This window comes from Amblyomma mixtum, chromosome 3 (genome assembly GCF_055824585.1).
Source record: "Amblyomma mixtum isolate Tamu chromosome 3, ASM5582458v1, whole genome shotgun sequence".
Classification (NCBI taxonomy): Eukaryota; Metazoa; Arthropoda; class Arachnida; order Ixodida; family Ixodidae; genus Amblyomma; species Amblyomma mixtum.
This window is the reverse complement of record NC_143014.1, coordinates 124,751,321-124,776,132: the sequence shown is the minus strand read 5'-3', so window position 1 is coordinate 124,776,132 and position 24,812 is coordinate 124,751,321. Positions and strand designations below refer to the sequence as shown.

At 44.6% G+C, this 24,812-nt stretch overlaps 1 long non-coding RNA gene across 5 annotated transcripts in view; it reads left to right on the top strand.

Annotated features, from left to right (window-relative positions):
* The first annotated feature begins 2,346 nt into the window (after positions 1-2,346).
* Positions 2,347-24,812, top strand: part of LOC149351731 (uncharacterized) — a 38,137-nt gene continuing 15,671 nt past the window's right edge. The window contains exons 1-4 of one of the 5 annotated variants that reach the window (XR_016290640.1): positions 2,347-2,483; positions 4,218-4,372; positions 6,237-6,357; positions 12,169-12,287. This is a non-coding gene — a long non-coding RNA (uncharacterized LOC149351731). Of the gene's footprint in view, positions 2,484-4,217; positions 4,445-6,236; positions 6,358-12,159; positions 18,547-24,812 lie in introns of those variants that run through there. The other 4 variants (XR_016290641.1, XR_016290643.1, XR_016290642.1 and 1 more) reach the window with 4 other exon arrangements.

The following is a 24,812-nucleotide window of genomic DNA, read 5'->3' as shown; positions in this document are numbered from 1 at the left end:
ATCAAAGGAAACGAGTAGTCAGTGTATAAACACGATATTGTAGCGTGCAACACCAAAAAAGAACACCAGCGCAGAGACGGAAAATCTGCGGCGGTCCCTCAGTGGTCCCTCGGCGGTCCCTCAATGATGACGTTTTTTTTTGTTTTTTTTTTTATCGGGATAGGGTCTTAGCGCGAGCGAAACAAGGACTTACCGACGAGAACAAACTTCCACTTTGCTCCAATAATAACAACCGTTTATTAGCACGCGGAACACCGGCTCTGCGCTGGAGGTTTGACAGGTGAACAGGTTTAGAATACCGTATACCTTCCAGCTAGCACTTATAGCGTAATTGCTGGAAAGACAAAGGGGAGGTCTTGGCTGGAGACGGTGGTCATGCTGCAGCCTCGCCGAGGTCTATGAAACCAGTTCCCGCACAGGATGCTTGCCAAGTCCTGTGCACTGTGGCGAACGAGGTGGTGGTCTTCCGCACGTCTGGCATTGGCACACTCCTCGCCGCTTTCGCTGCAGGTGCGCTGACAAAATGGCCTGCAGGATGAATGACCATCGCGTTCAGTGGCATGCAGCGTTGCCCACAGTGTGGACACAGCAGCATTGTGGCCCAGCCGCCTGTGGTGGTGGCGGTGGTGACGATGGCGGCCCGCGAAACAATCCTGAGTCCTGCACGAGGGAAAGATCTGTTATATATTTTTTCTTTCTTCTTGAGTCGTGCGTTTGCGCTGTCTCCTCCCTTACACTTGCGAAACACTTTCAGATCAGCCGAAATAAGCAAACGGTACCTCAGAGACCCGAAAGATACGGGTTCGATCCCGGCCGCGGCTGTAGCTTTTCGATGGAGGCGAAATGCTAGAGGCGCGTGTACTCTACGATGTCGGTCCACGTTAAAGATGCCCAGGTGGCCGAAATTATCTGGAGCCCTTCACTACGGCGTCTCTCATAGCCTGAGTCGCTTTGAAACGTTAGTCAAACCCCATAAAAACAAAACCAGTGAACTCTTACGAAAAAGGTCGGAGAATTCAGTAAGCATCCAGATACTAGTCTCAAAAACCACTACCTTCTAGCATGGTTCGCATAACATTTTGAGTGATGCCTTCATTGATCAAGATTGTGTTCATATATGTGCTAAGACGCTTGTCCGCCTGAACAAAGAAATCCGAATCAAAACCTGGCTGCATCCTGTGACCATCTTCAGATTAGAAGACGGTGGCGCTGATTCTCAAATGAAACTCCATGGTCCCACGAGGTTTTATTTTTTTTTTTTCGTGTTCTCGGCACTCTTGAGCAGCTTACTTGGTACATGAGCGTATTGTAGGAGGTTTCGGCCATGAAGGAAAGAAACGGTACCTCTAAATCGTGGAAAAGCCAACACGTGGTTTTTGACAGCGCAGTGAATGCGACGGAGAGCGAACTGTTTCATTACGCGACAGCGTACACAGCTTGTTCGGTGGAAAAGCCTTCAGCCTTCTTATTGGCTGTCGGCACCACGCGTAGGAGAAAATCGTATCATGCCAACCGTTTGCGGCAGACTTTCGGATGACCTGATGCGATTAAGCGTTTCGTTTGGTTTATGGCGTTTAACGTCCCAAAGCGACTCAGGTTATGAGAGACGCCGTAGTGAAGGTCTCCGGAAATTTCGACCACCTGGGGTTCTTTAACGCGCACTGACATCGCACAGTACACGGGCCTCTAAAATTTCTCCTCCAAAGAAATTCTAGCCGCCGCGACCGGGATCGAACCTGCGTCTTTTAATTGGGTCAGCAGCCGGGCGCCAGAAACACTGAGCCACCGCGGCGGCGATTAAACGCTACGTGCAGCATAAACTTACTTAGAGCCTAGCTCCTGCTTATCATGCGTGGTTCGGGTGTCCACCAAGACAAGTGACACTGTAACTACGTGATTTCCTTTCCTCGAAAAAACAATTTTCGATTTGTCCAACGGGCAAGGCGTCGCGCTGATGCATGTACTCCATGGCCGCGGTGCAAGAACCTGTCGCGTTCCATTCTTAAAGGCGAAGCTTAAGCGCTCAAAATTTTTAACACATTATTAATAAAATAACAAAGGAAGGAAAAGATGTGGCTAGCTGCGGCATCTACCGTCGAAACCTGAAGCACCTTTGGTGCGGCTAGCGTGACCGAAAGGACAGGTTGTGGATAGGGAGAAAGAAAGTGAGGAGCGATAGCAAAAAGAGATAAAGGGAAGGCGACAATGTACACTATGTACAAATAAAAATGTGCAAAACAAACTGTTTCTCCTTCTTTGTATTTTGCTACAGTCGTACCGACTACTACTACGCCATTACCATTGAGTTGGTATATTAGCTCTATGATCACCATCATCAGCGCTAGCCGAAGCCCGAGAACATAATCCAAGGAGATCCGCGGTTGACTGGCGCCAATCAAACTGTATTGAAAGTTCACCTTTGGCGTTTATTTTTCATCGTTTCTACGTGCATGTCATCATTTGAGTCCGAAAGATCAAACGTGGTGAGAGAAGTAACCGGCGAGCTGACTGCGTAAACGTCATGACAGATGCTTTTTGGAGCCGATCTTGCCAGTGGTATTGTTTCTGTGTTCGTGGGTGATTTTTCGGCGTCAAATACGTAAATGTTACCAGGACCCCGACGCCGCCAAAAAAACGTTGGCCAAGAGCGTGCCCAAACAGAGATTAGGTATATGTCACACGCGTACCTGTGAGTTCGACCACCTCAAGCAGCAGCTAGCGAAGCCTCGGTTGCACTTATGCCATGCCATAATCAAAGAAGATCACCTTGTATCAGATGCTGCTTTCTTTTGGTGCAGTGTCATAGCTTTCTGAACGAACTGTGTAAAGTGCATGGCAGTTTAAACACTTGTCAGATGTCGAACATATGTTGTGGCTTTCAGGTCACATTGGGCACAGTTTGATTGAAGGGAGCAATCACAACGTGCCCTCTCGTTCTCTTGTGCGTGGACATTCTTCAGTAATTGAATTGGGGCAGTTTTGTCTGTTTTTTTTTTTGCTGCTGTCTTAAATGAACCACGCGCTAAGAATCGCCTACGCATTGTGCTTCATGTGGCAACATGCAGGTGACGTGGTGCAGAATGATAGTCATGGCTTGGGTAGATCTGTTTTTTTGTCATGATTATTGAAATGGGACCAAAAGACTAATATTATGGCCTACCCACATTGCAGTGATCACAGCATAAATATTTGGCAAGTTAGCATCCAAGATAGCATTTCATAGGTAACTGAATGGTCAAGGTGACTTTATTAAACACTGTTGAATCATTTTGATATATAGGGCCATTGGTGACAAGGCATTTCCAGTTATCTGTTCAATTTGCAGGCTTCTCACAGTGTGTATTGCAGAGATTTTCAGCCAGGATGTTCATGACTGTTGCGCCCTGTAAAATGCATGTCTTCATTGAAAACATGTTAATTTTTTTGTGGGCTTTTAAAGGCCACAAAAGGCTTTTAAAGGCCACACAGTAAACGTGTACACATTTTTCAACCCAGTACTGCTTTACCAATATTTTTAAAAGCCATGAGAGAGAGTGTATTGAAGCATTCTTAATGACGCTATCAAAATACATGCAGCGTCTGTGCTGCCCATCTGTTTTCGTTCGTTTATTTGTGAAATTGAAAAAATAAAGTAGTTTGCTTATATTCTCCAGTAATGGCATAGGTCTAGTCAGAGTGGAGTGAAAAATCATTTGAACTGAATTTAAGAATGTTGTTAGAGCTCTGTTCACTTCAGTAAGACAGTAAGTTGAGCTAGTTGGTACGTATTCACTGTGAATAACAGTGCAGAGACAGGTTACAAAGGAAGCAGACAGGACTGGCACTGACTAACAACTGCAGTTTATTAGAAAGAAATACAAAATATACTCTCTTCACAACCAGGAGTGTATGTCCAACACCAAAAGACTAACTGATAACTTCGGTCATATGAATCCAGATATTTTAGTTCATAATCATGAACACATACACAGGGCATGCTTAGGCAGAGTTGGGACTCGTGCATCAGCACCCCCTCTGTGTGGGTTCATGATTGTGAACTAAAATATCTGGATTCATAGGATAAAACTCAATGAATCTTTGGGGCTGCCATCTCTTTCAGGTTTTCACAACTATGTAAGAGTTGCTGCAGTTTATGAAATTCATTTTTTAATGTGCTCTCCTATCCTGAGTTTCTCTGTAAATGTCATGTTGATCACATCTTATCACATTTTGTGCAGCTCTTGGAAATTCTGCTGACGCAAGCCACTGAGTGGCTCTGACAGATGACAAATTTGTTTGCGGCATTTACAACATGGTCTTCCCAACTAGGCTGCGCAGTTGACGCCACTTGTGGAACCGTCTTCCATCACACACTGCACCTTACAAGTGTACAGTGAGTAGCAAGTTTTCTCCAGTCTTGATGGGTCAAGTAACCACTACAGGATAAAGCACTAAGAGGACCAAGGCCAGTATGTGTGTGAGCAGTGTAACATGGGTTTTGAAACAGCAGCTGCACTTTCTCTTCATAGGCGGTGCATGGTATCACCATGACATCCGTATTGAGGCGTACACGTGTGAGTACCACCTGTGCATATTTTAGTGCAGGACACCTATGGCATGGACGTGGCTAACTTGCACTGACAAAGCAGATTATGTGTTATGCTCAGTTGTGCAGCTGAATGTAAACTGCACCTCCCTTACTGCCATGGCTGTCTTTTCATTTCGGTTCACTTTTGCAGCATATCTTTCACATTTTAGGCTACGCTGCCAAATAATGCATGTTAAAATAGCGAGTTGGATAGGAAAATTAAAACAGTATCATTCTAGAGGCAGGTGGCATGAGGCAAACACAAAAAGAAAAAGAACTCTGTGCTTATCACAGGTAAAAAAGAAAAGGTTTCATTAAGGCTGAAAGACTTCATTTTGTACAAAACATGGATGCAACAGCAAGACATAAAATGAATTCAAGAACTTAGGCACAAAAACTTTTTTTTTTTTTTCATGGCCTAAACGAGCAGACTTCTGACTGCAACCAACAAGATGAGCACATTTGAGAGCTAACAAGTTAAATTCACCATGTAATTACGAGTTGAGCAATACTACTAGTTCTTTGCCACCAAATCAGAGATCAGTAGTTTGCTCAACATGTGCCACCCTTGTAACAGGTTTAAAAAGCTCTCATTGCCTCACAGGTGGTCTGATCCCCAGTTTATAAATAGAAATTTTAAAATGGCACCACTAAAAGTTAAAGAGCTTCTTTATTTCACCTATATTCGGCCAATATTGGAGTATGCTTGTGTTGTTTGGCACCCCCCTACTTTAAATTTAACAGACATGCTTGAGCGTGTTCAGAACTTTGCCGCTCGGTTTGTCTCAAGTAATTATGATTTTAACAGCAGTGTTACTAACATTAAACTAACGCTGGGATGGGAGCTGTTACGGAAACGCCGTACCAACTCCCGGTTAGAAATGCTGTATAAAATCTTTCACCGAAAAATAAAAATAGATAAAGAAAATTATTTGCTTCCACCGCATTTCAGGTCAAACAGACTTGACCATGGGTGGAAGATTAGAGAAATTAAATGCAAAACTAACACTTATCAAAACGCATTTTTCCCATCTACCATTCATGACTGGAATCGCCTGCCCCATGAAATTGTTGAGTGCCGTTCAGAGTCAATGTTCCGCGCGTTGCTGTCGGATGTATGAGTGCGCAGTTGGCTTTTTTTTTTTTTTTTTCGTCATGTCTTTTTGTTGTTTCATATTTCATTCATTTTGTACTTGCTGTGTCATGCCTTGTTGTATTGCTTTTTTTTCTTCCTCTTTTTTTTTTCTGGCCTATTCTTCTGTTATGTATCCTCACCCCCCCTGCAATAATGGCTTCGGGCGCTGCAGGTATTTCCAATAAATAAATAAATAAATAAAAATTCCTGTTTGCACCCTGTGAAAGACGAGCGCTGTGCTGTGCACTGGGCCATCTTCAGTAAATCCTGGGATGGTGCGACCATTGGTTATCGGCCTTGGAGTCTTTCTAGGCACCGCTCTGCATCTCTCAAGGTCATCTTGCTCACACAACACAACAGTTTGTGGCACTGCTGCGTGCTTCCCACGCCTGACTTTATGTGCTTCATGTTTTCTTTATCCATCTCTCTACCTTTTCTTTTTTTAATCCCCTCTTTCCCATGATTGCAAAGTAGCAAGCTGGAACCTCTTCCTGGTTAGCTTCAATACCTTGGCTTTCCATTTCTCTCTTGCAGCTCATTCAAGCCCTACCAAACACTTACCTGGTCAACCCTGCTGTCCGTTGTGGGAATTCACATTGTTCTGTTAAGAAGCTGCGCGTTGCCTTAAGCGTTCATTGACAGATTTTGTCTTCTGGTGAGTATATGCTTTGCCGTTGTACAAAATGTTCAGTAAATCACACAAATATGATGCTGCGTATCGGAACATGCATGCTTCTTGCCACACCATTCTTTCTTTGAACTCCGTATCCTTTCTGCTCTCTTTAGCAGAGCAGCACAAATCGCAGATAACATTTTGGAATCAAAAGGATGCATTCAGCTTCATAATACCCTGCAGCACCGTTATCCTGCGGGACTTCTTGTGAACCTAAAATGTGACATCTGATTTGCTGTAGTTTCTTTTCTGGGCTTGCAGAAAACAGCAGCTGCCTCTTAAGTTTTGTTTCCTAACTAGGCAATTGCAATTGATGATGATGGAGAAGGGACCAGCTGGCAGCTTTTCATTTGGATATTCATTTTACCTAAATTCAGCCATGGTCACTGAGCTATCTGGAAGTAAGCCTTTGTAAGACTTAATACGGTCCTGCTAGGCTTGTTTTAATACTTGAGTTTTGCATTCAAATTAAAAAGTAGCCTAATATATGTTTTATTAATTTTTACATGGTTATCAAAACTAAACGTATGAATGACCTGTATCAGTTTGTGAAGAGCTTAAGAAATGTGACTTTAGAGGCTATAACCAAAGGTATATTGAGAACCCAATGTCTGAGACCTGGTCTGACTCCTTTCTTGAGATAGAAGTTGTAATGTGCAGCAGCACTTTTTTTCTTATATGCCTGTGCTCCTGCCAGTTTCTTTTTGTGTGTAAAGCAGCCTTTTGATGATCCCGAATGCATATGCATTGAATTGGGCTCAAAGCATGCTTACTAGTTCCTGTTAGTTGCTGAAGGTGTAAGGATTTTTGTTTTTAGGTAAGACCCTACTTTACCTGATTTTTACACCCTAGGGAGATGTTGTAAAAATAGGTTAGAGCCAATTGCTACCCAAAAAGGCAGCTTCAAAAAATGTAACTTGCCATTGTGAAAACTTAAAGGCTCCACCTGGAAACTCGCAGGCATCATAAAGTCATTACTGGGCACTGTTTTTATTTAATTGTTGATTATTTGAAACCTCTTTTAACACTTGTTACCCAAGGCATAGGTTCACCTCGGCAGAAGTTTGGGGATATCCATTAGGAGCAATGAAGGCCTGAAGCTCAAGCACTATACTGACATACTGTTGGCATCATTATGTGAAGTTCCGCCTATGCTAGTGACATTTTGCTTCAACATTGTTGTGAGTTTCAAATGGGTAGCTCTGATGTTGAAGGAACATTTTCATTGTGCACGTGCGAAAGAAGCAAGTCTAGCACAGATGCAGATATGCTACGCATGGCAGTGGCATTGTATGAGAAAAAATAATAGCAATAAATTAGAAAAAGGGAAATACCTGATTTGGTAAATAGTCCCTCGGTGCGCCATGCCATTTGTGGATTGTTCATGACAATTATATGAAAAGATGTAGCATTTTGTATCTCGCAGCTCTTGGAGTGCTCAGAGTTAATTATGTTTGTTGGGAAGAATACAGGAAAAAATAGCCTGATTAGTTCCAACTGTTTCTTCAGAACCATGTCATTTGCCCTGTTGCCTGGGTGGTCTGCCGGCATGTTCAGACGCTGCTGTTGTCAAAGCTTTGCTGTAAAATATGCCTTAGAAGTGCTGTTACATGGATGTTCACAATTTAACGAAATAGAAAAACCACTGAATGTCATTGCATAAGTTTTCTTAGCTAGCAACACAGAGAGAGCATGGGAACAGGAAGTTTTCGCACTTTAGTGGAATGCTTGCAGGATGGTGACAGCATAGTTTCCCACATCAGGCGCTCAGCTTAAAGGGGCAGAACACTGAATTTTAGGTTTGGTTTATGGGGTTTAACGTCCCAAAGCGACTAAGGCTATGAGAGACCTACCTAATTAATCACCTACTTTTGTTCAGCCCAACGGAAAGCTTGCTGTCTAAGGTGCTGTATTCTCCAATGGTTTTACTGTACACCTAAAGGCTGTAGAAAATTTTTTCCAATAATCTTTAAATCAGTGCATACACCTGTTTTTATGTATCCCTATGCTGGAAACCATGATCAGCGATCGCGATGGTGATTGCACATCAGCAAAAGTGCAATGACAAAAAGTAACATAAATCTCACCCACCAGACAGTGATGAGGTATATTTATTATATCCATTAGCATCCATTTGAGTTTCCATACCTGAAGCTGTTATGGCACAGTAATTTAAGCCTCATCGATGAAAGCTATGGTAAGCAGTGGTTGCCCCCTCCATCCAAGAAATTCAAAACACCGTGGTGCCATCTAGTTAAAAAAGCTAAAAGTGCATGGTCTGTGCGAAGGGAGCATCCCCAGGCCTGCCACCCGGCTTTCAGCATTCTTTGGGGGGGGGGGGGAGGTGCACTTGGAAGAATCTCCGTAAACCCTGTTCGCCCCCTGCTAGCCAATCCAGTTTCGAATGACCTCACAGCCTGCTAAAGGTGGCACCCTTGGGCCAACACAGTTCAGATGTGTGTAAAGCCTCGATGTGTTGTCACTGGGCAGAGGCACACCCTAGAGGAACGGCTCCAGTGAAGGCAAGCAGCCGTTTTACACCTGCTGAAAAGGGGGCGACCGCAGTGTCTGCAGTTCAAACTTATAGCTACGGTGTCTCCACAATGGAGCTCCGTGGCAAGATACATACACCGTCACCTGCAGTTGTGAGACAGAACACACATCTCTCGCCAAGCCTTGATCTGTTGACGCACAGCTGGATCAGGAGCAGTGCTTTTAGTTTTGTCATTCACTTGTTTTGCAATGTTCTTCATCATCGATTTCATTGATTTTTAATTCTCTTCTAGGCACACATTGACTGCCTACCGCTCCGCTGTCACGCTGGCCTTTATAACGCCACCATATTGTATCAGTGGAGGTGCTCCCTCTCTGTCCTGAAAATTGTCAGTATGCTGTAATACAAATGAAGATGCCTGTGGTGATAACTTATATCCAGATTACTTTCTCACGAAGGCCAGTTTGTGGATTAGTTAGCTCACAGCACTCAGCGACAGTGTTGTGTTGTCTGTTTAGGTGTGGTAATCTCTAGTCTGAGTCCTGTGCAAGGTTTAAAAGTGACATCAAAACAGACAGCTGGCAATGTGCAACCAACACCAACAGCTTTAGCCAATGTCTCAAAGGCACTCTTCTAAGTTGAAGGTTTACCATACTGACAAAGTCAGTCAGTTTCGAGATGTAACAGCTGCATCCATGAGACTGCAACTTCCTTAGTCCACACACCTTTTGAAGGTTATGCTCAAAGCTTTTTTTCTCCTGAAATGCTTTCTTCTGGAAGGTTTTGTCAACATGTTCCTTGTTGTCCAAATGTGGCAGGTTGTGGTATGGCCGCAGCAGGTGTGTGTATTAGGTCTCCTCTATTTGGCTTCACTTTCTGCATCACTTCAGGCTGCGTAGCACTCGATATGTCAGTGCAGCTAGCACCTCCTGCACTTCAGCATTTGATTTGACGTAGTGCTACACAAGTTGTGTGAGGTGCTTGGCACCCTCCCTAGCAGACAAGTAGCAGACGGCTCATGGCCATGTTTGTTAATGACACTGAAATGGCCACATTTCCCATGCTAGACGACCACATGCAGCACAACGGAGCGTTGGTGAGAGAGACTGAAGGTGATGTTTTTAATGCGTGAGTGATCGCAACGTTTGTGATGACTCGCTGCCACTCATGCCTTTTTGCCTAGGTGGCTTAGTATCGGCATTCGTATTGTTTTTTTATTACATGGGTGATCGTAAACTCTTTCCTTTTTTGCCTCGGTTTTTCCATATCAGGATTTAGCACATGGCAGCATCATCCGCACCTCTTCTTACGGTAATGATTGGCTTTGACATTGCCACTCAGATCACGCCTTCACCTCTTAGTCAGCCCAGATCTTTCCCTGTCAGACAGCTTCCGACAATCACTGTGCCGCCACCATACGCCAACTGTGAACACAAGTTGTGTTGTTCAAATAAGTCGATGCTTGAAGTTATCAGGCTACTCTTCTGCTGAAATTGACGGATGACCGCAGACACTTTTCGGGTAGAATGGCAACAGCCTGACCCACGCACACAAAGGTCTCGCGTAAGTCTGAATGCCCTTTTGAAATTTCATTGTACCTCTTTTTGTTGCTACCGCTCCAAACTTGATGGCAGTCGACCTGGACCACTTTGTACAACACAACAAAATGGGTGGAGTCAAGTTCTTCATCACTGTCGGAATCAACAAGTTTTATGACAACACCAACACATGGCCACAGCAGATGAACATTTTTGCACTTTTGTGCTCAATGTGGCCGCTGCACCGAGAGTGCTGTCAGGCGGCACTTGTGCTGGAAGAATGGTCACTGCACTGGCACGGCAGTTTTGTGATCTAGTGCAAAAAGTGCAGCGAAATCAGGGATACCTGTCGTGCTCATCAGTGCAACATCAAACATGGTTGACTTGTCAGGGATGCAGCGAAGAAAGCTGGCCTTGAGCGGTATAGTTTTCTATCGTAGCAGCTTCTCCAGTAGCACATGCCAGCAGGACTGCTTTCAACAACTATAGATCAGGCTTAGCCCAGAAATACAGCAGAATTTTCTCTTCATGCAAACCACAGGCAAGGTCATTGCAGAGAAAGCAGGCAAGCTAATCTTCAAAGGATGTGGCAAAGCAATTATTGAAGTGCAGTGAGGTAATCTTGAACTGATTCATCATGCAGCTGGCCTTGTATTTAAAACCAGGGATATTTTATTGTAACTGAGAGCTTCCTGAAAAAGTGTACATTGAGCTTGCCGATCATAACGTGTAACAATTTCTGCACCACAAAATCTCTGATGGTGCCTTGAGAGTGCAGAGCAAGCCCACCAGAGTATACTTCTCAGGGCTGCATGTGCTGCAAAGCGTAGCCAATTTGTTCTCACCTGACCTCGTGTCATGGGCTTGGAAATAGAACTGGATATTCTGGATAGGCAAACAGGACAAAAGGCTCAGCTGGCAAGAATTTTCTTGTTGTTTCCAGAAGCATCAGTGTTGCCATTGACAAGCAACGCTATACTGGGTTGATTCGGGATCTTATGTTGCAGGCTTGGGGTGATCTTATCCTCATTGCTAGTAAATTGTTAACCTGTGAATCTTGGACAAAATTGTTTATTCAAAGTGAATGCATATACATGAGCATGGGACTGCAGTTGTGCAATATGGTCATGAGAAAGTGCGAGAGGGTCACATCCATCAAGCGTCATGCATGTACAAAGGTGGACTGTGAAGGAGTCTGAAGGCAGCTGATATAGAGTTATGAGATTTTACTGCACTATGACAATCCCGGAAAAAGTTAATGGTGCGTTTAGACACACAGCTGTAATTGGAGGCAGTGGCTATGGAGCATCAAGTATACTGCAGGGATCCATAAATTGCAGTGATGCCTCAGTAGAGATTGGTGTGCACTTGCTTTAGGCCACAGCAGCACTGATGCTCCCTAAATAAGTCACCATTGCTTTATTTGCTCACAGTGCAAACAATGGGGATTGCAGTGTGCCATTTCATGCAAAAAAGTCCTTGTTAAAGTATCATTGTCACTTATGCCTGCAATTTTTATCGTAACTATTATTTGGAGCTTGCTGGCTTATTATGCAAAAGTATTGAGTTGCAGTAGAATAAAAATTCACTTTTGTTGCAGCTGCACTCTTGCTACAGGGAGAATCACTGTTAGGGTAGCTAGTGTGGTTGCTAGTGACTCAAAGTGAACATGGAACCATTGATAGGTGGTGTAGCCAGTGCATGCGGAGTTACCAAAAATGCACTTCACACAGAATTTGCTGTCACTTTCAGTTTTTGCAGTTGCAGGAGGGCAGAAAAGAAAGCAAGAGGAGCATAAGGAGACACTCATGCCCAAGGAGCTTCACCGACATTTGCCTACTGAGTGTGTCAGCGACCTCTTGCCAGAAGAAACAGCAGTGGTAATGATGCTGATATTGTTTTCATGTGAGCTATGCTCATTTGACACACACAGCAAACAGGTGTGAATGCACACGTGTCAAATCATCGAGAGTCTGGGTAGCTGAAACGCAATTAGTGCAAATGTTAAAACCCACCTAAAGAGGACCTTCAGGCCTACGAATCCCGATGTCATCAGGCAGCTTGAAGCAAATGGTTGTGTCCATTGTGCCCACATGTTTGTTTTCTCCTCAAATACCTGGTGCAGTGCTCGTGCGCATCTGCATGACGGTGAGGCAGAGGCGTAGAGTTCTTGGAGTCAGCAGTCGTTGGAACAAATCCGTAATTAGAGTGTCATGACTCAACCCTTCGTTAGAAGTGTGAAGATTGTGGGAGCTTCTCTTCATCTTCTAAAGCAGTGCAGTCATATTTATTTTGTAGAGAAAGGGGCTAGTTAGTCCTCCTAAATCTAGCTTGCATATGGTGCATTAGGTTCAGCAGAGAATATATATAGTAGAAAGCAGACTACAGGCACAGGTAGTGTATACTCTATCCCTTGCTTCCCTTGTGGCCCTGTTGTGTATTTCTGTCTTGATCATCCTTTCGAGTCTCATCTAATTTCATTCTACATTGTTTATTGATTTATTTTATTTCTTTATTCAAATACCTCACGGGCTCTGACTGGAGTATTATGTGAGGGGGGTTACATAATTGGGGTGGGAAAAAGAAGCAAGTAGAAGATGGTTATTTTAACATCGTTATACAATAGCAAGAAACCAACCAGAAAAATCGAACTAAATTAGTGCTAAGTAGAACTAAATTGTCCAGTGTAGTGCCTATACATTGTAAGCAAGTCAGGCTATAGCTACCTAGGTTAGACTGGATGTGCATTCTGTTATGAACATTTCACCCATATGAGCACTGCCTTTGGAAAAATATTACGTCTCTTGAGGAAAATGCACATTTTTCTCACCAGTTACCAGTGGTGTTACTAGAAGGGTTCGGGCCACGCCAAGTGCAGCGCTACAAGTGCAGCTCCAGATGAGGGGGAGTGCCATGGCTGCGATGCTGCACTTGAGCCAAGTTTGAAATGTTGCAGGTTGCAAAGAAAATGTGCTTGCCCTTTACTTTTGCATGATTTGCGGAGATAATGCAGCTCGCATAGGATAAAAACACAGTGGAGAACAGTGTGGGCATAAAGTGTAATAGTAAGAATGCTTGAGAGAAGTGTTGAAAGGGTCCAGTATGCATGTCACTCTGGCAGGAGGGCCAGTCTGGTAGCGCTGCGTTTGAAAGCCTTTGGAAGAAGAGGGTGCAGGGTAAAAAGACGTGAACTGGAGGTGATGCTCGCCCTGAGAAAAATCAGGATGCTCTAGAACAAGCTTTAAAAGGAAGCATATCCAAGAGGACTAGTATTCATGTGCTGTCATACCTCGGCACCATTACAGGTGGCTCAATCACACTCGCACTCACAGCCACTCGCATTCACATCCACTCACTCACACTCGCATTCATGTTCACTCGCACTCACAGCCATTCAGTCACATTCATGTCCACTCGCACTCATGACCACTTGCACTCATGTCCTCTCAGAGCCACAACCATCACTCACACTCGTCCTTATGTCTACTCAGACTTACAACCACTCACTCACGCTCTTGTCCACTCACTCACATTCACGTTCACTCACTGTTTCTTTGTTTGTGGACAACGGAGGGGATGAGAGATTTACTGCGACGGCTGACTACTCTCGTGGTTCCCCTGGCACAGGCTGGGTTGCACAGATGTGGTTGTGAGCCACCCGGGGCTCTGTCGTGTTCCTTGGCCAACTTTCAGTTTCGATCCTCAAAGAAAGTGGTGACTTATCACGCTTCTTCTGTGTCCCGAACCAATGTTATGCATATGTGCTCCGGTTTCAGCACAGCTAAGATGCTTAGACACGGTTTTGTTGAACAATGTCCATAGGAGTGTGCAGGGTTCTTTATTAAAGGGAGCCAAGCTTCAGCGCAGTCCCCCCACTCCTCCTCTCACCAAGGCCCCTACCTCCTCTAAGGCCAAAACGGAGAGCGGAGATGAGGAATGATTATAAAACATTTATTTCAGTGCAATGTAATCGCAAAATATACAGGATATTTTTGAGCAGTAGTTTTTACTTCCAGGTGTAACATCGGCAGAGGAATAGATATTGTAGAGAGAGGTATAGGTGGATTGTTTCTCAGGGTGCCACCCACATTTTAACAAGAGTACTTATCCCCGCCCACATGAAGACAAGTCCTCTTGTTGAAACGATGGCAAACACCATGAGGCTTTCCCTTGCCTTGTTCACTTTGTGAGTACCGTCACAGGATGGAAGTCCCTGCACTGCTGTGGCATCAGTGTAACAACGTGCTTCCGAATGAATTTGCATTACCTGTAAATCAAAGAAAATACGACACATCTCTCTTTTGTTAACTGCAAAAAAGAACCTGGAAAGATTGTCTCAAGGTGACTCGGCAAGTAAACAGTTCTTGGGACACAACATCGTGGGTCTTCGGCTGCCGGTATCGTAAAAAAACCTGCATGGCCATAACACTGCATTATAAACAATGTCGGAGAAGGTCCAATTGCGTAAAGCTATGCCCCCCCCCACCCCCCGCTGTGCGCACGGCTATGACGGAGTTTTTGAAAAGATTAGTGTGTTCCTCACAGAAAGAGATGGCGGGAATGGGCCACAAGTACAGGTTTGCCCGGCATAAAAAGGATGCTAGGGGGAGGGGCGATTATCAACCCTCTTGCAAAACTTATCGGGCTTACTTTAGGGCACAGTTAAGAGCAAGGCAGGCTTCATCCAGCCAGAGCAGGCATGTGCGGCTGATTTGTGGACATGTCTGCCATGCAGTATGTTGTCTGTGTTGCACATAATCCCTGTCTCAAAGAGGCCTTGCAAACCAGCACAGTGTTCTCGCTTGAGGCCGGTGCATGCGCAGACCATGTACGCATCTGCGTGGGCGCAGGGGGTGCTGACGTTGCGCCTCATTATTCTCCCATGGTCCCCCGCATCATGGGTCGAGGAAACGTCCGTCATGGAAGAATGCGTATGCAGCTAACAAGTGAGCGATTGTGTAGTGCATTACCTTCTGAAATGGCAGGACGTAACTGGGAAAAAGCCCTATTCAGATATTCTTAGACGAAATCGTATTGTCCGGTTCAAAGGATTCCTCATGCTCTCCAGATATCAGTGCAGGTAGAACTGCTGAAATCAGAGCGTGCAAACAGAAGTTATTCCACTTACTGTATTGAAAACAGAAATAAAAACGAAATCGCATTTCAGAAGCCCATTTCACTCGCCCACTACTAAAGATTGGGCACCACCAATCAGGACCGCGCCTTGCACACATGCAGCGGAAGCTTGTATGCAGTTGTTGACTTGCTAGGACAGCCCCCAGCAGCTCAAAGTGCCGGTAGAAAAAACAGTAGAAAAATGACTAAGATATTGTTTGGGCGCAGGCTCTCTTTCTTTTTGTTTTTTACTGGCGGCTTATAACATCCCCCGAAAAAAATTTCTGGCTACGCCCCTGTTCAGAGATGTTATACTTTAGATCTTCTCCCAAGTTTGCAAAAATTAAGTTCGAATTGTATGTCGAACCAATCAATAAGGGTGCGGCCAATTAGACCGCAACCTGATATCCACTGCCGAAAATCGCCGCAGCCTTTCATCGCCATAGGTACAAACAATCATTTCTGGTGCAGATTAAAACATTAAATACTACCACTTCGCCTATCTTCTTGGCGTCAAGCCACCACCCTGTTTGATGCTGTGAATACAAAAAATAAAAACCAAATGCTCGATTTGTGATTGTGGGCTCCTTCAAGTACATGAGAAACAAGAACCTTTAGCACGACCAAAAAGCGTGCTTGGTTTTCGCGTCGTTTCCGCCTTGAGCCAAGTTCATGCAGTTCAAGAGCTGGGCCAAGTAGGTCAGGTTCTCTGCGTGGATCTGGCCCAGTCAGAAAGTTACGGCAAGAGCGAAGCTCTGCAATGCACACACCCAGGCACAAAAAAAAAAAAAACCTATGCGTCACTGCAGTACTCGAGATCCGACATTAGGCTAGTTACTGCTGAGAAGTGGACGCTTGTTGTTTCAACGCAAGCATTGGAACTCTGCATATACAAGCGCGTGCAGTGTAGGAGGCTTGACAAGAGACAGCTACCTTTCTAGCAGTGGCAATGCGAAATTAGATCAAAGGATCTGACGCAACTTGTAGCAGCTCATTGCACCCGCAAAGGGCCTGTGCCTATACCAATGGTGAACTAGAAAAGTGAATAGCAACGAAAGATTGCCGTTCCCACGCCAATCCTCTGCTTCAGTTGTCCAAAGACACCGGCCTTATGCCTTATGCTGTCTTGAGCGCCCTTGGCAATGAATGTTTGCTTTCATCGGCTGTCAACAACATGAAAATAGCTAATACCATCTTCGCGAAACACACACAACCAACTTCGTTGTCGCGTCCACCCACTACTCACATACACTTGCCACTCACGTCGATTCACATCCACTCATGTCAACTCACATCCACTCATTACTCATGTCTACTTGCCACCCACCTCTACTCACACAAACATCCACTCACTCATACTTGCACTCATCTCCTTTCACACTCACATCCACTCACTCACACTCATCGTCAGCCACACTCACATTCACTCAGTGCATTCACATTCACGTCCACTCATACTCGCAACCGGCCTATCTCGCTCACTTGCATCCCATGTAAAATTCTAGAACATGTCCTTGCCTCAAATCTAGCTAGCTTTCTCGAATCTAATTCATTTTTCTCACCATCGCAACATGGCTTCCGCAAGACTTATTCATGTGAAACACAACTAGTATCATTCACGCATCAGCTAAACGTCATCCTTGACTGCTGTTCACTTGCCGACTGTATATTTTTAGATTTCTCGAAAGCATTTGATAAAGTATGCCATAACCTTCTAATGTTTAAGTTACATCAACTTAACATTGATCCCAAACTGCTTGCTTGGATCGAATGCTTTCTTTTTAACCGTTCGCAATTTGTTTCTGCTAATGACTCAACCTCGCAGCCAAGTAAAGTACAGTCCAGCGTACCTCAAGGGTCGGTACTTGGTCCTCTACTTTTTTTAATTTACATTAATGATCTACCCTCTTGTGTTTCCTCTAACATTCATTTATTCGCAGATGATTGCGTCATCTACAGGGAAATAATTTGCGACGATGACATATCTTCTCTTCAATCAGACCTTAACGCTATCTGTATTTGGTGCCAATCATGGTCAATGGAATTAAACATCAAAAAATGTAAATTTCTGCGTGTATCAAGAACATCCGGCCAGCTACCTTCCTATCACCTTAATAATGTCCCTCTAGATCCTGTTTCTTCTTACAAATATCTTGGTATCCATATTACTAGCAACCTCACTTGGTCCATTCACACTTCTTACGTAATTATAATGCTAATCGCATGCTGGGATATCTAAAACGTAATTTCTCTAAGGCACCTTCTTCCCTAAAACTACTTCTATATAAGACACTGGTCCGCTCAAAGCTAGAGTATGCTGCAGCAGTGTGGGATCCCTTTCAACAAAACCTAATTCACTCATTAGAAATGGTCCAGAATAATTCTGCTCGTTTTATTGTATGTAATTATAATCGAACTGCCAGCATCTCTGCAATGAAATTAAATCTCAGCCTGCCATCTTTAGCATCTCGCCGTAAAGCCCTTAGACTCTCACTTTTTCACAAGATATTTTATCATCCTTCACTTCGCCACGAACTGATCTCCCCTCCCCAATACATTTCATCAAGGCTAGATCACAATAACAAAGTCGGAATTCCATTTTGCAAAACCAATGCCATGTTTCAGTCATTTCTTCCGCGCACAGCTGCTGAGTGGAATCACCTTCCTGCATCTACCGCTACCATTACTGACAACCAACGCTTCAAAACAGCATTAGAAAACTTTGTATAAGTAGGAGCATCATCTTTTTTTTTTTATTTCTATATTCTTGTTGTTTTTTGTACGAGCATTTTGTTTGTTTGTTTTTCACTGTATTGCTGCGCTGTATTTTGTGTATTATATACTATTAACCAGCACACCAAGAACCCAACAGCTAATAATGTATAACTAGGAGCAATCATTTCTGTATTACTAATTAGTTTGCTGCACTGTACATTTTTTTTTCTTAAATTTTTGTAACCACTCCCCTCTATAATGCCTCTGGCCCTGAGGGTACACGAAATAAATAAATAAATAAACCACTCACTCAAACTCGTGACCACTCGCACTTTCAGACGTGAGTGTGAGTGAGGCAATGTGAGTGCACTCATGAGTGAGTGTGCCGACCTATGTGTCCTGTGCGTGGAAGTTCCAAACTTATTTGTTTGGAATGCTGTAACATCTATCCATTTAGTGATATGCATTCATTATCAGCATTCCTGAGTCTGAAGATTCTTTTGCAGCTTAAAAATGATTCTTCTGATTATGGCATGTAATCTGTAAGCGAGCCAGAACTGCAAATAATAGAAGCACCAACAGGATCTGAGACGATGGCTGAGGGTAACCCTACTCATGATGCTACCAAGGACACAAGTGATGTTCTGGGACAAGGTTCATGACCATGTGAGGTTCCATATTGGCTGATACCTCTTGCGGATATTTGTTGGATTCAAATCAGAAAAGCAGCCACTGTTATGACTCAGTAGTTGTGGTGCTCGGCTGCTGACCTGAACAGCGTGGGTTTGATCCCAGCCGCGGCGGTCGCATTTCAGTGGAGGCGAAATGCTAACAGGCCCGTGTACTGTGCGATTTTGGTGCACGTTGAAGAACCTCGGGTGTTCGAAATTATTCGGAGCCCTCCTCTTCGGTGTCCCTCATAGCCTCAGTCACTTTGGGATGTTAAACCCCATGAAACAAAACAAACAAATGAAATCAGAAAAACGGGAAGTGCTGCCTTTCAGAACAAGGATGAACTTTTCTGTGCAGGGTAGAAGCAAGAAATGAAAGCCAAGTGAAAGCTTGCCTATCTTTCTGAAGACTCATTATTCAAACTAATTCCAGATATTCAGATAATTTTGCAGTCATGGATGATTTACTCACCTGTCAAAAAGCACCTGTACTTTCCATCCTGCATCGTAGCAGGCTCTACAACACCTGTCGCAAGCATGCAAAACTTGCACAACAAACCTTGCAGAAGAAACCTACTGCACAACCTCGTACGGCCAAACAAAGCAGCATCCCTATGAGCTCTTGCGAGCTTCCTTAGCTACAGTGGCCAAGAAAGGCTTCACTCAAGCTTCTGCATCAGCATACACTAGCACCTAACATATACTAAAACTAACTTTACTTGCAAAGCCACATATCAAACCTCGCAGGGAGGCGTCTGCAGCATGCAGACGTTGGTGAGCGACGACACCACGGGGTTAACCCGAGCATCCGCAGGGACATCCCCGCAGGGGGATGATGGTGAACAATGCATCACCACGGACCCGAGCATCCGCGCTTAGCCGTGCATGGCATCGCCGTGTCCGGGGAAAAGGGGATCCTGGTGGTTGAGCCGATGCCGAGCGTTTGGACCCTTAAGGCCCCTCGGCGGAGGCAACACACCACTTTGGCCCCAGCTTCCTGTAGACGGCACCTCCGGCCTGACCCGACCGGGGGAAATCGGCAGTCGCCTTTTCCTATCCTCCCCTCTATCTTTCACTTTCCTATCTCTTTCTTACAACTCTCCTGTCTCCTCCTCTCTTCTTCGTTTGTTCCTCTTTTTCCTGGCGGCGAGGGTTAACCGTGTGTGACCAACTACCCTGAGTTGAGTCATATTAGGTTATAGTTAAGGTGTACAGCTGGCGTGGGCAGGACTTGCTCGCAAGTTCCTGTCGCGTCCCCTTGTTGGACTCCATGGTGGGTGGCTGGCACCATGACCGAAAAACATCAATTTTTTATGGCTCCCCCACTTTCCAAACTTGATCGCTCTCTCAAGAGAGGGCGGAACGAAGCAGATGTTTTTTTCCAAAAAAGAAAAGTGAGTTTTCCTAAATACCATGTCATCCATAGTGAAGTAGAAAATAAGCAAGCAAGAATCCTGTCTCCCTTCCTAGTATCAAAGTGTTTGACAGAAGCCTTGGGCATTGGCTACAAGGTATCAAAAATGGCCAGCGGTGACTTACTGCTCGAACTGCGAGACAACATCCAGCACTCAAAACTCGTAAACATTGTGTCTGTTGGAGATATTCCTGTCTCCGTGACTTCACACCGATCTTTGAACACCGTCCGGGGCGTGATATCCGAAAATGATTTTGTCCACATCACAGAAAAAGAGATGCTCGAAGGTCTGAGTGACCAAGACGTGATAGACGTTCACAGAATCAAGATCCGGAAGGATAATAAGGATATAGACACAAAACGTATGATCCTGACATTCAACACTAGCACACTGCCCGACACAGTCGAAGTAGGATATCTGAAAGTTAACGTAAGACCATACATTCCCAACCCTCGCCGATGTTTCAACTGCCAAAGGTTCGGCCACGGCTCACAAAGTTGCCGCGGTCGGAAAACGTGCGCGAAGTGCGCCTCGAAGGATCATTCTGATCAATGTGACGCAGCCCCGCACTGCGCAAACTGTGACGGAGACCATGCAGCATACTCCAGGACGTGTCCGTCCTGGAAAAAAGAAAAGGAAATAATCACCATAAAGACAAAGGAAAACATTTCATTTCAAGAAGCGAGAAGGCGTTTCGCACTCACCAACCCATTCTCCTTCACAACAAAACAAAACTTCGCCGATGTGGTGCGTGGGCGCGGCGCACCACACCAGGCTTCGGCACCCGTCCAGGTCACACGCAGTGAACCTGTGGCGGTGCCATCCGCGCCCCAAGGCAGAGCAGCTAACGCTGCTCCGCCAACTGCAAGTGAGGCTGCGCAGACCCCCGGGTCGGCGGGCCTCAAGACCTCTTCCCACAGGTCGAGGTCAAACTCGAACGCGAACGTGCCTCCTGCACGGTCGTCCAGCGCCTCCGCAGAGGCGATGGACACGGCCCCGGGCAGCCCCGCGCCGTCCACGTCGGACGGTCGGCGGAGCTCTCTGGATCGATCAAAAAAAGACAGGCCCCGAGTCACGGGGCCAACAACAACTTGATCTACCTTTCCACCCTATAGAAACACAAAATTAAGATGGCTTTCATAATACAATGGAACTGTAGAGGACTTTTAAACAATTACAGTGACATAAAAGACATACTAGGAGCACACGCTCCTGGCGCCTTATGTCTACAAGAAACAAATTTAGGTCCCCAAAAAAATAACTTTCTAAAGAATTACACTGTTTTCCACCGCGATCGGGAACAGGCGAGCCGACTATCGGGAGGCGTAGCCATCATAGTGAAAAGCGGCGTCCCGGCTCGAGAGCTTAAACTAAAAACAAGACTTGAAGCTGCCGCAGCCACTCTGGTTGCCCATAAAACCATCACAGTGTGCTCACTATATATCGATCCGCACTTTAATTTAACACTACATGACTTAGAGGATCTTTTAGAGCAGCTACCAGAGCCATACCTGGTAGTTGGAGATTTTAACGCACATTCATATTTTTGGGGAAGTTACAAAACTGACGCTAGAGGCCATCTCGTAGAGGATTTTATTTTATGCAATGACGTCTGTTTACTCAACTCTAATAAACCTACATACTGCTCCCCAACCTCGGGGAAAATGAGTGTTTTAGATTTGTCTTTTAGTTCACCGTCTATTTTTAACGATTTTAACTTTAGTGTTTTAGACAATCCATATGGAAGTGATCATCTCCCTGTCGTAATAAGTCTTTCATCCTCACTAACAGTTATTCCCACAAAACCACGGTGTTGGAAGCTACATTTAGCTGACTGGCAACTTTTTACAGCACAAGCTACATTAGAGAAAATAGTTTTAGAAAATGTTGACATCAATGAGATAAATGAAAAATTCACGAATTGTATCTTAGCTGCCGCACATTTAGCTATTCCTCAATCCTCTGGAATAGTAAAACAAAATCACAAATACTGGTACACAAAAGAATGTAAAGATGCAAAAAAGAAACAAAGCCTGGGGCATTTTTCGGAGATATCCAACACATGAGAATCTCAGAAACTTTAACCCTTTCGGCCCTGGATTTTTTATTTCGGCTGTAGATTTTTTTGCTCCGCGTTTCTACAATGCCTAAGGCCCCATAACCACGCAGTAAAAATTTAACGCTTGTGGTGCGAGTATTAATCGATTTACAGGTATGGTGTCAAAATCGGACATCAGGGCTCAATGGGTGTAAAATGCTAGTGGGACCGTTTTGGTAACCGCAACCGACAAGAAAGAAATTAACGGAAAAATTTCTTACTTTGCAGTGTGGAGACCTATGAAGAAGCTTTTTTTACTTTTTAAGGGGTAGATAATCTCGCAGTTTCCACAAAAAACTTCGCTCGCTCCTGTTTACCTTGCGTTTTGTATCATACCTCCGCGCGTTCTTGTTCCTGCCAGGTTTGTGTTCCAGCTTGTGTACGTTACGTCAACAGCTCACATGTTCAAAACTTGCGTAGCCTTCCTGGAAGGCGACTGTGGTCAAGATAAAGGCTTTCCTCGAATCTGTAACGCCCTCCTCTATCGAGCTTCACGAAGCACTTCCGTAGCGCCCAGCGCGAAGGTCGGCAAATCTAAGTTCTAAGCTTACGCGCGGCACACTGCATCTCGCTTGCACTTGTTTTCAAACCAGCTGTTTGCTATAAAAGAATTCATAAAGTGGAACATAATCTCGTCGAGTCTGTGCCTTGACCGAATGCTGTTCCCTACAGGTTGCAGGAAATTCCCTGTCATCCATAGGCTTATGAGTTCGGGATATCTCTCGGCCGGGGAGAAAGCAGAAGCTGATTATCAGCACACCAAATACGCTGCCTCAAGAAAACACAGCCAAACACGCTGCATTGATCCGAGCGTCGAGGGCGCGCCACACTTGAAGCACGAGCGGTGGAGCGCGAGTTTCAGTGTAAATACCCCGGTCGCTTCTTGCAGCTCAGTGTCGATGCTCACAGCTCACAGGAGGAGGAGAGAGGTAAAAAAGGAATAAAAGCGCAAGGTCAGGCGTACATTTGTTCTCGCTATTCCTTTGATCCGGTTGCTGTTCGCCGACATCCGCATGGTCATTTCCAGGCTCAATCCGAATATTCATCATGTATGATAGCGAAAATTTCCATTTTCCAATTCATCAAAAAGCAAATCTTAAGATTTCGTTTATTTTCTGTAATGAACATTCATGTCAGCAGTCCAAAAAGGCCGTTAGTATAGGTGCATCTGCTAAAATACTAGCAGATTCTATTCTACAAAGATGACCTATCGTCACTCAATGGCCACCGCTGGCAACCGTTGAGCTCTGATGGTGTCAAAATCGCACATGTCAAAAATGTGGTCAAACGCAGCGTTTACGCATTCAGTTATATTTCCGACGGGGATGTGAGCTTGGATAGGCGTTTCACACAACATATAAAAATCTGAGCGCAGAAGAACGAATGGTTAGTGAGATAAAAATGAACAAATTTGCTACACCTCGGCTTCTTCACTCCATGCCTCCCATACTGCTACTTCATCTTCCTTACACCGCGCAGCTAATGGAAGTCCGTGAACAGCGATGTCGATAGCAGCAGGGATCCCTAAGGAACTATTGTATTAAAATTAATAGTATTTTCTTCTGTTACTGAGACGTGAGTGTAATATTTGTGTTGTGGTGTCAATTGACACCGCCAGGGCCGAAAGGGTTAAAAAAGCAAGAGCAAAAGCACGATACATCAGACGCAACGCAGAAAGGGCATCATGGCAACAGTACATATCCTCGATAAACAGCTCAATAACATCCAAAAAAATGTGGGAGCAGGTGCGGAAATTCACTGGAAATTTTACTCCTTTCACATTTCCAATGCTAACAACACCCGGTACTCAAACAACATTAGAAGAGCAGGCCAACATATTGGGTGAGCATTTTGCTACAGTATCAAGCTCAGCCAACTACACACACTCCTTTCAAAAGCACAAAACAATAGTAGAAAAACAAAAACTTCCCTTCAGAACATGCATACATGAAGACTACAATCAGCTGATTACAATGCAGGAACTAAATGCAGTACTAACATCCGGTAAAAAGACAGCGCCAGGCCCAGACAATATACACTATGCCATGCTTGCTCACCTCTCTGAGATTGCCATAGAGGCTCTCCTAAAATTTTTCAGTAAAATATGGATGAGTGGAGAAATCCCCAGAGCATGGAGAGAAGCAATCATAGTACCCTTTCTAAAACCTGGCAAACCACCAACTAGTCCCACCAGTTACAGGCCAATAGCACTCACTAGCTGTATAGCAAAATCATTCGAAAGCATTCTAAACATCAGACTAACTTTCATACTTCAGTCCCGGCAACTTTTAGATATACACCAATGCGGGTTTAAAAAGACATGTTCCACAACCGATCACCTTGTTCGCTTTGAGAACACAATCCGGGAAGCGTTCATCCACAAGCAACACT